Source organism: Antechinus flavipes, chromosome 5 (genome assembly GCF_016432865.1).
Source record: "Antechinus flavipes isolate AdamAnt ecotype Samford, QLD, Australia chromosome 5, AdamAnt_v2, whole genome shotgun sequence".
In the NCBI taxonomy this organism is placed as follows: domain Eukaryota; kingdom Metazoa; phylum Chordata; class Mammalia; order Dasyuromorphia; family Dasyuridae; genus Antechinus; species Antechinus flavipes.
Window position 1 is genome coordinate 137,325,922 of NC_067402.1, and position 12,165 is coordinate 137,338,086.

The window sequence follows — 12,165 nt, forward strand, 5'->3', positions numbered from 1 at the left end:
TTTTAATTTTAGAATTTCAAGTTTAGTAATTGATTGGGGGTTTTTAATTTGGTCTTTTTCTAGCTTTTTAAGTTGCAGGCCCAATTCATTGATTTTCTGTTTCTCTATTTTATTCAACCAAGCCTTTAAAGATATAAAATTTCTCCTTATTATTGCTTTGGCTGCATCTCACAAATTTTGGTATGATGTCTCATCATTGTCATTATCTTGAGTGAAATTATTAATTGTGTCTATAATTTACTGTTTCACGCAATCATTCTTTAAGATGAGATTATTTAGTTTCCAATTACTTTTTGGTCTTTTTACACCTAACTTTTTGTTGCATGTAGTTTTTATTGCATTGTGATCTGAAAAGAAAGCATTTACTATTTCTGCCTTCCTGCATTTTATTTTGAGGTCTTTATGTCCTAATATATGGTCAATGTTTGTGCAAGTTCCATAAACTGCTGAGAAGAAAATATATGCCTTTCTGTCAGCATTCAGCTTTCTCCAAAGATTTATCATACCTAATTTTTCTAATATTCTATTTACCTCTTTAATTTCTTTCTTATTTGTTTTGTGATTTCATTTACCTAATTCTGAGAGTACAATATTGAGGTCTCCCACTATTATAGTTTTGCTGTCTGTTTCTTCTCGCAACTTTCTTAACTTCTCCTTTAGGATGTTAGATGCTATACCACTTGGTGCATATATGTTTATTATTGATATTGCTTCATTGTCTATACTACCCTTTAGCAAGATATAGTTTCCTTCCTTATCTCTTTTAATTAGATCAACTTTTGCTTTTGCTTGATCTGAGATAAGGATGGCTACCCTTGCTTTTTTGACTTCCCCTGAAGCATAATAGATTCTGCTCCAGCCTTTTACCTTTACTCTGTATGTATCTCCCTGTTTTAAATGTGTTTCCTGTAAAGAACATATTGTAAGGTTCTGACTTTTGATCCAGTCTACTATCTGCCTCCTCTTTATGGGAGAGTTCATTCCATTCACATTTACGGTTATAATTATTAATTCTGTATTTCCTGCCACCCAAATATCCCCAGATTATGCTTTTCTTTTTCTTGCCCTCCTTCCCCACTTCCCTAGTATGAAAGTTATTGGTCCCCTTTGCGTCACACAGCTCTCCCTCCTTAAGATTCCTCCCTCCTCCTTTTGAATCCCTTCCCCTTTCTTGTACCCTTCCCTTACTACTCTTTTTCCTTTTCCCTTTTTCTCTCCCACTTTTTATTGAGGTGAGAGAAGATTCTCTGTAAAACAAATATGTTCATTATTTCCTCTTTGTGCCAACTCTGATGAGAGTAGGATTCACACAATGTTCCTCCCCCTCTCTAAGTTCTCTCAGATATGATAGGTTTCCTTTGCCTCATCATTGCATGTAGTTTCCCTATTTTTAGCTTTCTTTTTCCCTTTTTCCTTTCCATTTCTACTTCCCTTTTTTATGTTATCGCAGTAAAATGAAATTATACATGTGCTTTTTATGTATATCCACAACAGAAATACAGTTCTCAAGAGTTTCTTTTACTTTTTCTACTTCTCTCGAGTCCTGTCTTTGGAGATTAGATTTTTTGTTTAAGTCTGTTTTTTTTTTTTTTCCTTAGAAACAGATGGAATTCCTCTCTTTCATTAAATGTCCATCTTCTTCCATGGAAAAAAATGCTCAGCTTACCTGGGTAGTTTATTCTTGGCTGCATTCCAAGTTCTTTTGCCTTTTGGAAAATCAGATTCCAGGCCCTTCAATCCTTTAATGTTGAGGCAGCCAGATCTTGAGTGACCCTTATTGTGGCACCTCGGTATCTGAATTATTTTTTTTCCTGGCTGCTTGTAATATTTTTTCTTTCGTCTGAAAATTCTGAAGTTTGGCCACAGTATTCCTCAGAGTCTTTATTTTAGGGTCTTTTTCAGAAGGTATTCAATGAATTCTTTCAACCTCTATTTTACCTTCTGATTCCATTACTTCTGGGCAGTTCTCTTTGATGATTTCCTGTAAAATAGTATCTAGGCTCTTTGTTTCATCATAATTTTCTGGTAGTCCAATGATCCTCAGGTTACCTCTCCTAGATCTATTTTCCAGGTCTGTTGTTTTTCCAAGTAAGTATTTGACATTTTTTTCCAATCTTTCATTTTTTTTTTTTTTTTTTTGTTTTGCTTGACTGATTCTTGATGTCTCAATGAATCAGTCATTTCTATTTGTTCAGTTCTGATTTTTAGTGAGTTATTTTCTTCATTAGTTTTTTTTTTATTTCTTTTTTTGTATATTTTCAATTCAATTTTTAAATGAGTTGTTTTGCTCTATGGAGTTTTTTTTTTTTTTTTTTTCATTCCACTAATTTTTTTTTTTTTTTAGTAGTTATTTTCTTTTTCCAATTCACAAATTCTGTGTTCCTGCACTTGTTGGGAGTTTTTTTACCTTTTCCAATTCACATTTCAGGAAGTTGTTGCTCTCTTGCATAGCTTCTTTTTCCTTTTCCCATTTTTCTTCTAGTTCTCTTTTAAGGTTTTTAATAGTCTCTTCTAGGAGAGGCTTTTGTATTAAGGACCAACGATTTTCTGGAGACTGTCTGCTATTAGTCTCTTCAGGGTAGAAAAGCTGCTCTCTTTCTATATAGAATCTATCAATCGTCCTTTTGATTTTTTTTTACTCATTTTTTTAAAGCCTGTAGGATCTGCCTTCAGGGCCAAGAGGTTACCAGCTTCCTTTGTAGAGCAGTGAAAGTTGTATGGACAGGTAGCTGTTTTGGCAGCTGGCTATAAAAAGCAGCAAGGTAATGGAGTGCTCTGGGAAAGAATTCCCCACCTGGGAGTAACTCAGGCCTGCATGGCCAAGCTAGGAAAGTGCCCTGTAAAGAACCCCTGCTATGTGGGATAACGACTGCCCTGGGGCTAGACTCTGTGCAGTGAGAGTTTCACTACCCCAAGCCAAAGATTGCCCTGGGGCTGTGGGTATTAGCAGCTGAGTAGTGAATGACCCTGCAGGGACTGGAAGTGTCTTTCTCCTGGGAAGCACAGTACTGCTAGGGAAGTTCTATGCCCCAGGCCCAGCCCCACTATGTGCAGATTAGAGGATGCCCAGGCTGTGCCCCTTTGCCATGCAGATTGTACCTGCCCCCCGCAAAAGCAAGGAACTGCAGGATGTGCCTGCAGGGCTGTGTTACAGGTCTGCCTGAGTCACTTCCAGGTTTGGGTGTTTAAAGCCAGATCTTGTTAGGTTCTGGCATTTTTTTAAAGTACCCTCTGTTTTAGGCTTTAATTTCTCTGCCAGTTTACTGCTTTGTAATCAAGGCAGAGCAGTTAGCCAATAGCAGAGTTGTCTCTGTAAATTCTCTAGCCACAGAGATCACCCCTGCCCCTGGTCTACTCAGGACGCTAGCCTCTCGCTGACTGTGCTAGTGTGTTCCTGGCCCCTCAGGTTTACCTTTATATGTTTCTTAACATATGCTAAAAATTATTAACAAAATAAACCCATATAAATCATCAAAATGTCTTTATGTTATCAACAAAATCTAGCAGCAACACATTAAAAAAAGACTTAAAAAACTATATACAATATCAAATACTTTGGAGTTCACCTGCTAAAAGAAAGTCAGGAACTATATGAACACAACATGAAAACACTTCACAGAAATAAAGTTAGAGCTATATCATTAGAAAAAAATATAAAAATAACAATATTACCTAAATTAATCTTTTTATTTAGTTTCAACAATATTACCTAAATTAATCTATTTATGAAACTAAATAAATTACCAAATAAACTTTTTAGAGGTAGAAAAAATAACAACACATGTAAGGAAGGAAAAAAAAAGTCAAGAATATCAAATGAATCAAAGAAAAAAGTTCAAAAGAAGATGACCTAGTCATATCAGATTTTAAACTGTATTACACTGTAGTAAGTATCTAGACAATTTAGTACCACCTAAGAAATAGAGTGAGATCAGTGGAATAAATTAGATGAAAAATATATTATAGCAAATGATCATAGTAATCTAGCCTATGAAAAAAACAGAAAGATCATAAATTTTGGAACTAAAAGTCATGGTTTGATAAAATTTTCTGGGGAAATTAGATAACATTATGACAGAAATCAGGTTTAAGCCATCATCTCACATCATGAACCAAGGTAAGGTAAACAAAATATAAGATTTATACATAAAGGGTGATATTATCAGTAAATTAACAGAGCATGTATTAGTTTACCTGTCAGATTTGTGGATAAAGGAAGAATTTAAAATCAAATAAAATATAAATAATAGAGTGCAGATCCAAGATGGCAGAGAAGGCACATGCGACTTTCTAAGCCCTCTCAACTCTCACAACCAATTATTAAATTCAGCCTCAAAAATAGCACTTGACTAGTAAACTCATGAAGATTAGAAGTATGACAACTCACCAGCCAAAGATGAAGATGATCTGGAATTTCATCAGAAAAGGTTTGTCCTGAGGGGCTGGAGCAGTTCAGTCCAAGCAGGGATAGAACTAGAGGCTAGCATATTGTGCAGATTGGGTGGGGGTAGTCTCTGTGGTTAGAAAAATTACAGAGACGACTCTGGCATAAACTTATTGCTCTGCTCTGCTTGCAAAACAGCAGATCAGCAGAGAATTTAAAGCCACTCTTTAAAAAATGCCAGAACCTAACAGGATCTAGCTATACCCACCCCAAACCAGAAGTGACTCAGCACAGATCACAGCACAACCATACAGTTCCAATCTGCAGTATGGAGCTTTTCTCTGGGGCAGTTATGAACTTGCACAGCAGAGGGGTACAGCCCAGGGCAGCCTCTAATCTGCACGTTGTGGGGTTCAGTCTAGGGCAATAGAACTTCTGCAGCACAACTGTGCTTCCCAGGGCAGAGACACTTCTGATCCGTGCAGAGCTATTCGCTGGTCAGCTGCTAATATCCACAGCCCCACAGTGGGATTTGGCCTGAGGTAGTGACATTTTCACTGGTCAATCTCTAGCCTCAGGGCAGTTACTAATGGTTCTTCAATGGGCACTTCTGCAGCTGGCTTGTGCTAACCAGATCTGAATCACTTCCCATGGGGAATTTTTCCGAGAGCACTCCCATACCTCTCTGCTGTTTGCAGCCTGTTTATACCTTTCCCTGCTTTGTAGAGGAAGCTGGTAACCTCCTTGCCCTGAAGGCAGACCTGAAAGACTTTAAAAAATGAGTAAAAAAAAAGGATGACAGCTAGATTCTATACAGAAAAAGAGCAGGTTTGCAACCTTGAGGAGACTAATAGCAAACAGTCTCCAGACAATACCCCAAAGGGGAATGTTACCTCCCCCCATCACATAATATTCTTCTAGAAGAGACCATTAAAAGTCTCAAAAGAGAGCTAGAAGAAAAATGGGGGAAGGAAAGAGAAGCTATGAAAGAAAGTAACAACTTCCTGAAATATGAACTGGAAAAGGTAAAGAATTCCCAGAAAGTACAGGGAAATAGAATTTGTGAACTGGAAAAGGTACAAAAAATCCCAGGAAATTAGCATTTGTGAATTGGAAAAGATAAAAAATTCCCAAGAAAGTAGGATCTGTGAATTGGAAAAGATAAAGAATTCCCAAGACAGTAGGATTTGTGAATTGGAAAAAGAAAACTCACTTAAAAAAATAGTGAAATGGAAAAAAAAAATCCATAGAGCAAAACAACTCATTTAAAAACTCACTTGGACATATACAAAAAGAAGTATTAAAAAGCTAATGAAGAAAACTAGTTTTAGAACTGAACAAAGAGAAATCAATGATTCATTGAGACATCAAGAATCAGTCAAGCAAGAACAAAAAAAAAAGAAAAATTAGAAAAAAAAAAAACATCAAATATCTACTTGGAAAAACAAAAGACCTGGAAAATAGATCTAGGAGAGATAATCTGAGGATTATTGGACTTTGCAGAAATTATGATGAAAAAAAGAAGCTAGATACTAATTTACAGGAAATCATCAAAGAGAACTGTCCAGATGTAACAGAATCAGAAGGTAAAATAGGCATTGAAAAAATTCATCAAACACTTTCTGAAAAATACCCTAAAATAAAAACTCCAATGAATATTGTGGCCAAATTTCAGAACTATCAGATTAAGGAAAAATATTACAAACAGCAAGAAAAAACAATTCAAATACTGAGGTGCCACAATAAGGACCACCTAAGATCTTGTTGCCTCCACATTAAAGGATTGAAGGGCCTGGAATATGATATTCTGAAAGGCAAAAGTACTTGGAATACAGCCAAGAATAAATTACCCAGCCAAGCTGCACATTTTCTTCCAGGGAAGAAGATGGATATTTAATGAAACAGATGAATTCCAATTGTTTCTAAGGAAAAAATGAGAACTAAAAAAAAAATTTATCTCCAACCATAGGACTCAAGAGAAGCAAAAAAAAAAAAAGGTAAGAGGAACTCTTGAGAACTGTATTTCTGTTGTGGATATACAAAAAAGATGACATGTATAATTTGATTTTATTGATATAACATTAAAAAAGGGAAGTAGAATTGGAAAGGCATTAGTGTCAGAAAAGGGGGAAAGGGGGCATAAAAAGAGGGAAACTACATCCCATGAAGAGGCAAAGGAAACCTATCATATCTGAGGGAATTTAGATAGAGGGAGGAACATTGTGTGACTCTTACTCTTATCAGAGTTGGCTCAAAGAAAAAAATAATTCACATATTTGTTTTACAGAGAATCTTCTCTCACCTCATTAAAAATGGGGAGAGGAAAAGGGCAAAGGAAAACAATAATAAGGGAATGGTACAAGAAAGGGGAAGAGATTCAATGGGGGGAGGGAGGGATCCTAAAGATTGTGAGCGGTGTGATACAAGTGGGGCCCATGAGTTTAAAACTGGGGAAGAGGGTTGGAGGGGACAAGAAAAAGAAAAGCATAATCTTGGGATAATAAAATGGCTGGAAATATAGAATTCGTAACTTTAGACATAAATGTGAATGGAATGAACTCTCCCATTAAACAGAGGCAGATAGTAGACTGGAGCAAAAGTCAGAACCCTACAATATGTTCTTTACAGGAAACACATTTAAAGCAGGGAGATACATACAGAGTAAAGGTAAAAGGCTGGAGCAGAATCTATTATGCTTAGGTGAAGTCAAAAAAGTAGGGGTAGCCATTCTTATCTCAGATTTTGCAAAAACAAAAATTGATCTAATTAAAAGAGATAAGGAAGGAAATTAAATCTTGCTAAAGGGTAGCATAGACAATGAAGCAATATCAATACTAAAAATATATGCGCCAAGTGGTATAGCATCTAACTTCTAAACGAGAACTTAAGAGAGTAGCAAGAAGAAATAGACAGCAAAACTGTAATAGTGGGATATATCAACTTTGAATTGTTAGAATTACATAAATCAAACCACAAAACAAATAAGAAATAAATTAAAGAGGTAAATAGAATATTAGAAAAATTGGGTATGATAGATCTTTGGAGAAAACTGAATGGAGACAGAAAGGAATATACTTTCTTCTCAGCAGTTCATGGAACTTATACAAAAATTGACCATATATTAGGACATAAAGACCTCAAAATTAAATGCAGGAAAGCAGAAAAATAAAAGCTTTCTTTTCAGATCATGATGCAATGAAAACTACATTCAATAAAAATTAAGGAGTAAATAGACCAAAAAGTAATTGGAAACTAAATAATCCTATCTTAAAGAATGATTGGGTGAAATAGCAAATTATAGACATAATTAAGAATCCCACTCAGGATATGGACAATGATGAAACATCATACCAAAATTTGTGGGATGCAGCCAAAGCAGTAATAAGGGGAAATTTTATATCCCTAGAGGTTTATTTGAATAAAATAGAGAAAGAGAAAATTAATGAATTGGGCCTGCAACTTAAAAAGCTAGAAAAAGATGAAATTAACTCCCCCCATCAAATACTAAAGTTGAAATTCTAAAATTAAAAGGAGAATTAACAATATTGAAAGTAAAAAAACAACATATTGAACTAATAAATAAAACAAAGAGTTGGTTTTATGAAAAAAAAAACAGTAAAATAGATAAGCCTTTCATAAATCTGATTAAAAAAAGGAGAGAGGAAAGTCAAATTAATAGTTTAAAAAATGAAAAGGGAGCACTTCCCACCAATGAAGAGGAAATTAAAGAAACAATGAGTTACTTTGCCTAACTTTATACCAATAAATTTGATAACCTAAGTGAAATGGTTGACTACCTCCAAAAATGTAGGCTTCCCAGATAAACAGAGGAGGAAGTAAATTGCTTAAATAGTTCCATTTCAGAAAAAGAAATAGAACATGCTATTAATCAACTATCAATCAACTCCCTAAGAAAAAATCCCCAGGACCAGATGGATTTACATGTGAATTCCACCAAACATTTAAAGAACAATTAGTCCCAAAGTTATATAAAGTATTTGAAAAAATAGGAAATGAAGGAGTCCTACCAAAGTCCTTTTATGACACAGACATGGTACTGATACCTAAACCAGGTAGGTTGAAAATAGAGAAAGAAAATTATAGACCAATCTCCCTAATGAATATTGATGCTAAAATTTTAAATAAGATATTAGCAAAAAGAATATAGAAAATCATCCACAGGATAATATACCATGATCAAGTAGGATTTATACCAGGAATGCAGGGCTGGTTCAATATTAGGAAAACTAGCAGTATAATTGGCCATATTAATAACCAAATTAACAAAAATCATATGCTCATCAAGCATTTGATAAAATCTAACATCCCTTCCAATTAATAATACTTGAGAGTATAGGAATAAATGGACTTTTCCTTAAAAAATCAGTAGCATCTATTTAAAACCATCAATAAGCATCATATATAAGGGGACAAACTGCAACCATTCCCAATAAGATCTGGAGTGAAACAAGGTTGCCCACTATCACCATTACTATTCAATATTGTATTAGAAATGCTAGCTTTGGCAATAACTTTAATAATCTAGTGTTTGACAAACCCAGCTTTTGGGATAAGAACTCACTGTTTGACAAAAAATTGCTGGGAAAATTGGAAACTAGTCAGGCAGAAACTAGTCATTGCCCCAACTTAATACCGTACATCAACATAAGGTTAAAATGGGTTCATGACCTAGGCATAAAGAATGAGATTATAAATAAATTAGAAGAACATGGTATAATTTACCTCTCAGATCTGTGGAAGAGGAAGGAATTTATGACCAAAGAAGAACTAGAGATCATTTCTGTTCACAAAATAGAAAATTTTGTTTTATCAAATTGAAAAGTTTTTGTACAAACAAAATTAATTCAGACAAAATTAGAAGGGAAGCAGTGAACTGAGAAAACATTTTTTTTATAGTCGAAGGTTTTGCTAAAGCCCTTATTTACAACATATATAGAGAATTGATTCTAATTTATAAGAAATCAAGCCATTCTCCATTTGATAAATGGTCAAAGGATATGAACAGACAATTCTTAGACAAAGAAATTGAAACTATTTCTCGCCATATGAAAGTATAATCCAAGTAATTATTAATCAGAGAAATGCAAATTAAGACAGCTCTGAGATTCCACTACACACCTGTCAAATTGGCTAGAATGACAGGGAAAGATAATGCGGAATTATTGTTCTATAAGAAATGACCAACAGGACGATTTCAGAAAGGCCTGGAGAGACTTACATGAATTGATGCTGAGTGAAATGAGCAGGACCAGGAGATCATTATGTACTTCAATAACAATAGTATATGATGATCAGTTCTGATGGACCTGGCCATCTTCAGCAATGAGATGAACCAGATCATTTCCAATGGAGTAGTAATGAACTGAACCAGTTACACTCAGCAAAAGAACTCTGGAGATGACTGAGAACCATTACAAAAAATTCCCAATTCCTATATTTTTGTCTGCCTGCATTTTTGATTTCCTCACAGGCTAATTGTCCACTATTTCAGAGTCTGATTCTTTTTGTACAGCAAAATAACTGCTTGGACATGTATACATATTTTGTATTTAATTTATACTTTAACATATTTAACATGTATTGGTCAACCTGCCATCTGGGGGAGGATGTGGGAGGAAGGAGGGGAAAAATTTGAACAAAAGGTTTGGCAATTGTCAATACTGCAAAAGTACCCATGAATATAACATGTAAATAAAAAGCTATAATAAAAAATATATAAATAATATTATTATAAAATATAAAATAATTTTGATTACACAAAGTTAAATAAATAATTTCATAACCAAAGCCAATGTAACCAAAATTATAAGGAAATCAGAAACCTGGGGGAAACAATTTTATAACAAGCATTTCTGAAAATGGTCTTTTATGTTGTTGTTGTTGTTGTTGTTGTTGTTGTTGTTGTTGTTGTTGTTGTTGTTTTTGGCTTGGTTTTGTTTTCTTTCTCTTTTTTCCCGTTTTTTGATCTGATTTTTTTTGTACAGTACCATAATTGTAGAAATATGTATAGAAGGACTGCACATATTTAACACATATAGGATTACTTGTCTAGGGGAGGGAATAGGGGAATGGAGGTAAAACATTTGAACACAAAAGTTTCACAAGGATTTTTGCTGAAAACTATTTTTGCACCAATTTTGAAAATAAAAACATTGTTTAAAAAAGTGGAAAAAATCATAGTTCCCTCCCTGGAAGGATATGTATTCCTAAGAGAAATGACAAAGCATAACAGAAGTTGAAAAGTGTTTTCAGAGTGTGGTGTATTGATTCTTACAAGGTGCTGAGTCACTAGATTTGATAGGGACTCCAGGAGATTCACAAGTCCTGGAGATGCACAAGTCAGGATTCAGTGGAAAAGATTCACAAATCTTAGAGGAGCTCCCACCAGCCTAGGGGGAACCCACAATCTCACTCTGGTAGGTCAATTCATTCCACATATATCACTTTTGTGCAGGCTGGAGACTTTAGATTTGGAAAAAGAGAGGCTGAAGTTGAAACAGGCAAAGGATTAGCAACAGGAGCTCTTGGAACCAAGGAGAGAGATAGACCTCTAAGAAAGCTAACTGGGCTATTTTGGAAGATACAATAAAGGATTTGAACTTTTAACAGCTGGATGTATTTGAGGTGATTATTACTTTGTACTGAACCTAAGGCTGCCTCCTGAAGCCCCACAAGAAATCTGCTACTAGAGAACAATTATATTTTAGAGAAGAGAAGAACATTACACAGCCCCCCATCTCCCCCCAAAGATCAGGGGGAGACCACTCTATTACATCACAATCACTCCAGTATCTTTGCCAAGAAACCTGAATTTTAATTCCCATATTGATTGTGCCATGGAAACAATTGCTGTTGTTTGCCCTCATAGAAGTCCAATGATTCCCCAATGTGATGTCTGGACTTGCAATTGAATTGGATTTAAGTGATGCAGAGCTGTGCAAAGTCATCGGCTTCACTCTGTCTTCCAAAGTCATCAAAGTGCAGTGGCAAGGCAAAAATAAGGACTTCTGGTAAGGTGCAGTGATTGACCTTGGCCTTTTAAAATTGTCTTCCCTAGGTCTAATTTCCACTCATTTAGATCCAGTTCTTTTTCCAGAGAGAACCAAGGAGATATATACTGTACAGTTTCTAAAAGTTCAGTGATCTGCTCCCAAATTATAATCAAAACTTGGCTTTTCATAACCCTGACAATGCTCTCTAAACATTTTCCTTGAAGAGAAGGCTGTTTTCTAAATATCTGTCCCATTTCAGCTGAAATTCTACATTAGCTCTTTAATAAAGTTTCCTTGTTGTTCTCACCCTAATTTCTGGGTCGAGGAGACTTTTCCACTGAAATCAGGATCAGAAGCTTTTCCACTGAGATCAGGATTGGAGCTTTTCTGCTGAAATCAGGGTCCTGTCTACCCCACATTGGACACCAAATGTGATGACCTTGTTAGCACCCTAGATACTGTAGAATGAGCTGGAGTCAGGATCACCAAAAGTCCTTTTTATTCTTTTTGGATGTGAGAGGAATGGCAACACAAAGTGAGAGAGATGGCGACAAGAATCCATCCAGGAGTTGCTCTGGCTTTCTTACTCCAGCCTTTTATCCCTTGTCCTCCTCTCTCTCTATCCCAACAGATCAAGCCCACACAGAATGGTGGGGTGGGCCATTTTCCAAGAAAATACTAATAGAGTATTGTTGAATTGGTAATTAGCCTTAGTGCTCCGTTATCCAGGTGCATCTGCTCAGAGATTCAGCCCTTTACAGTGTGGGG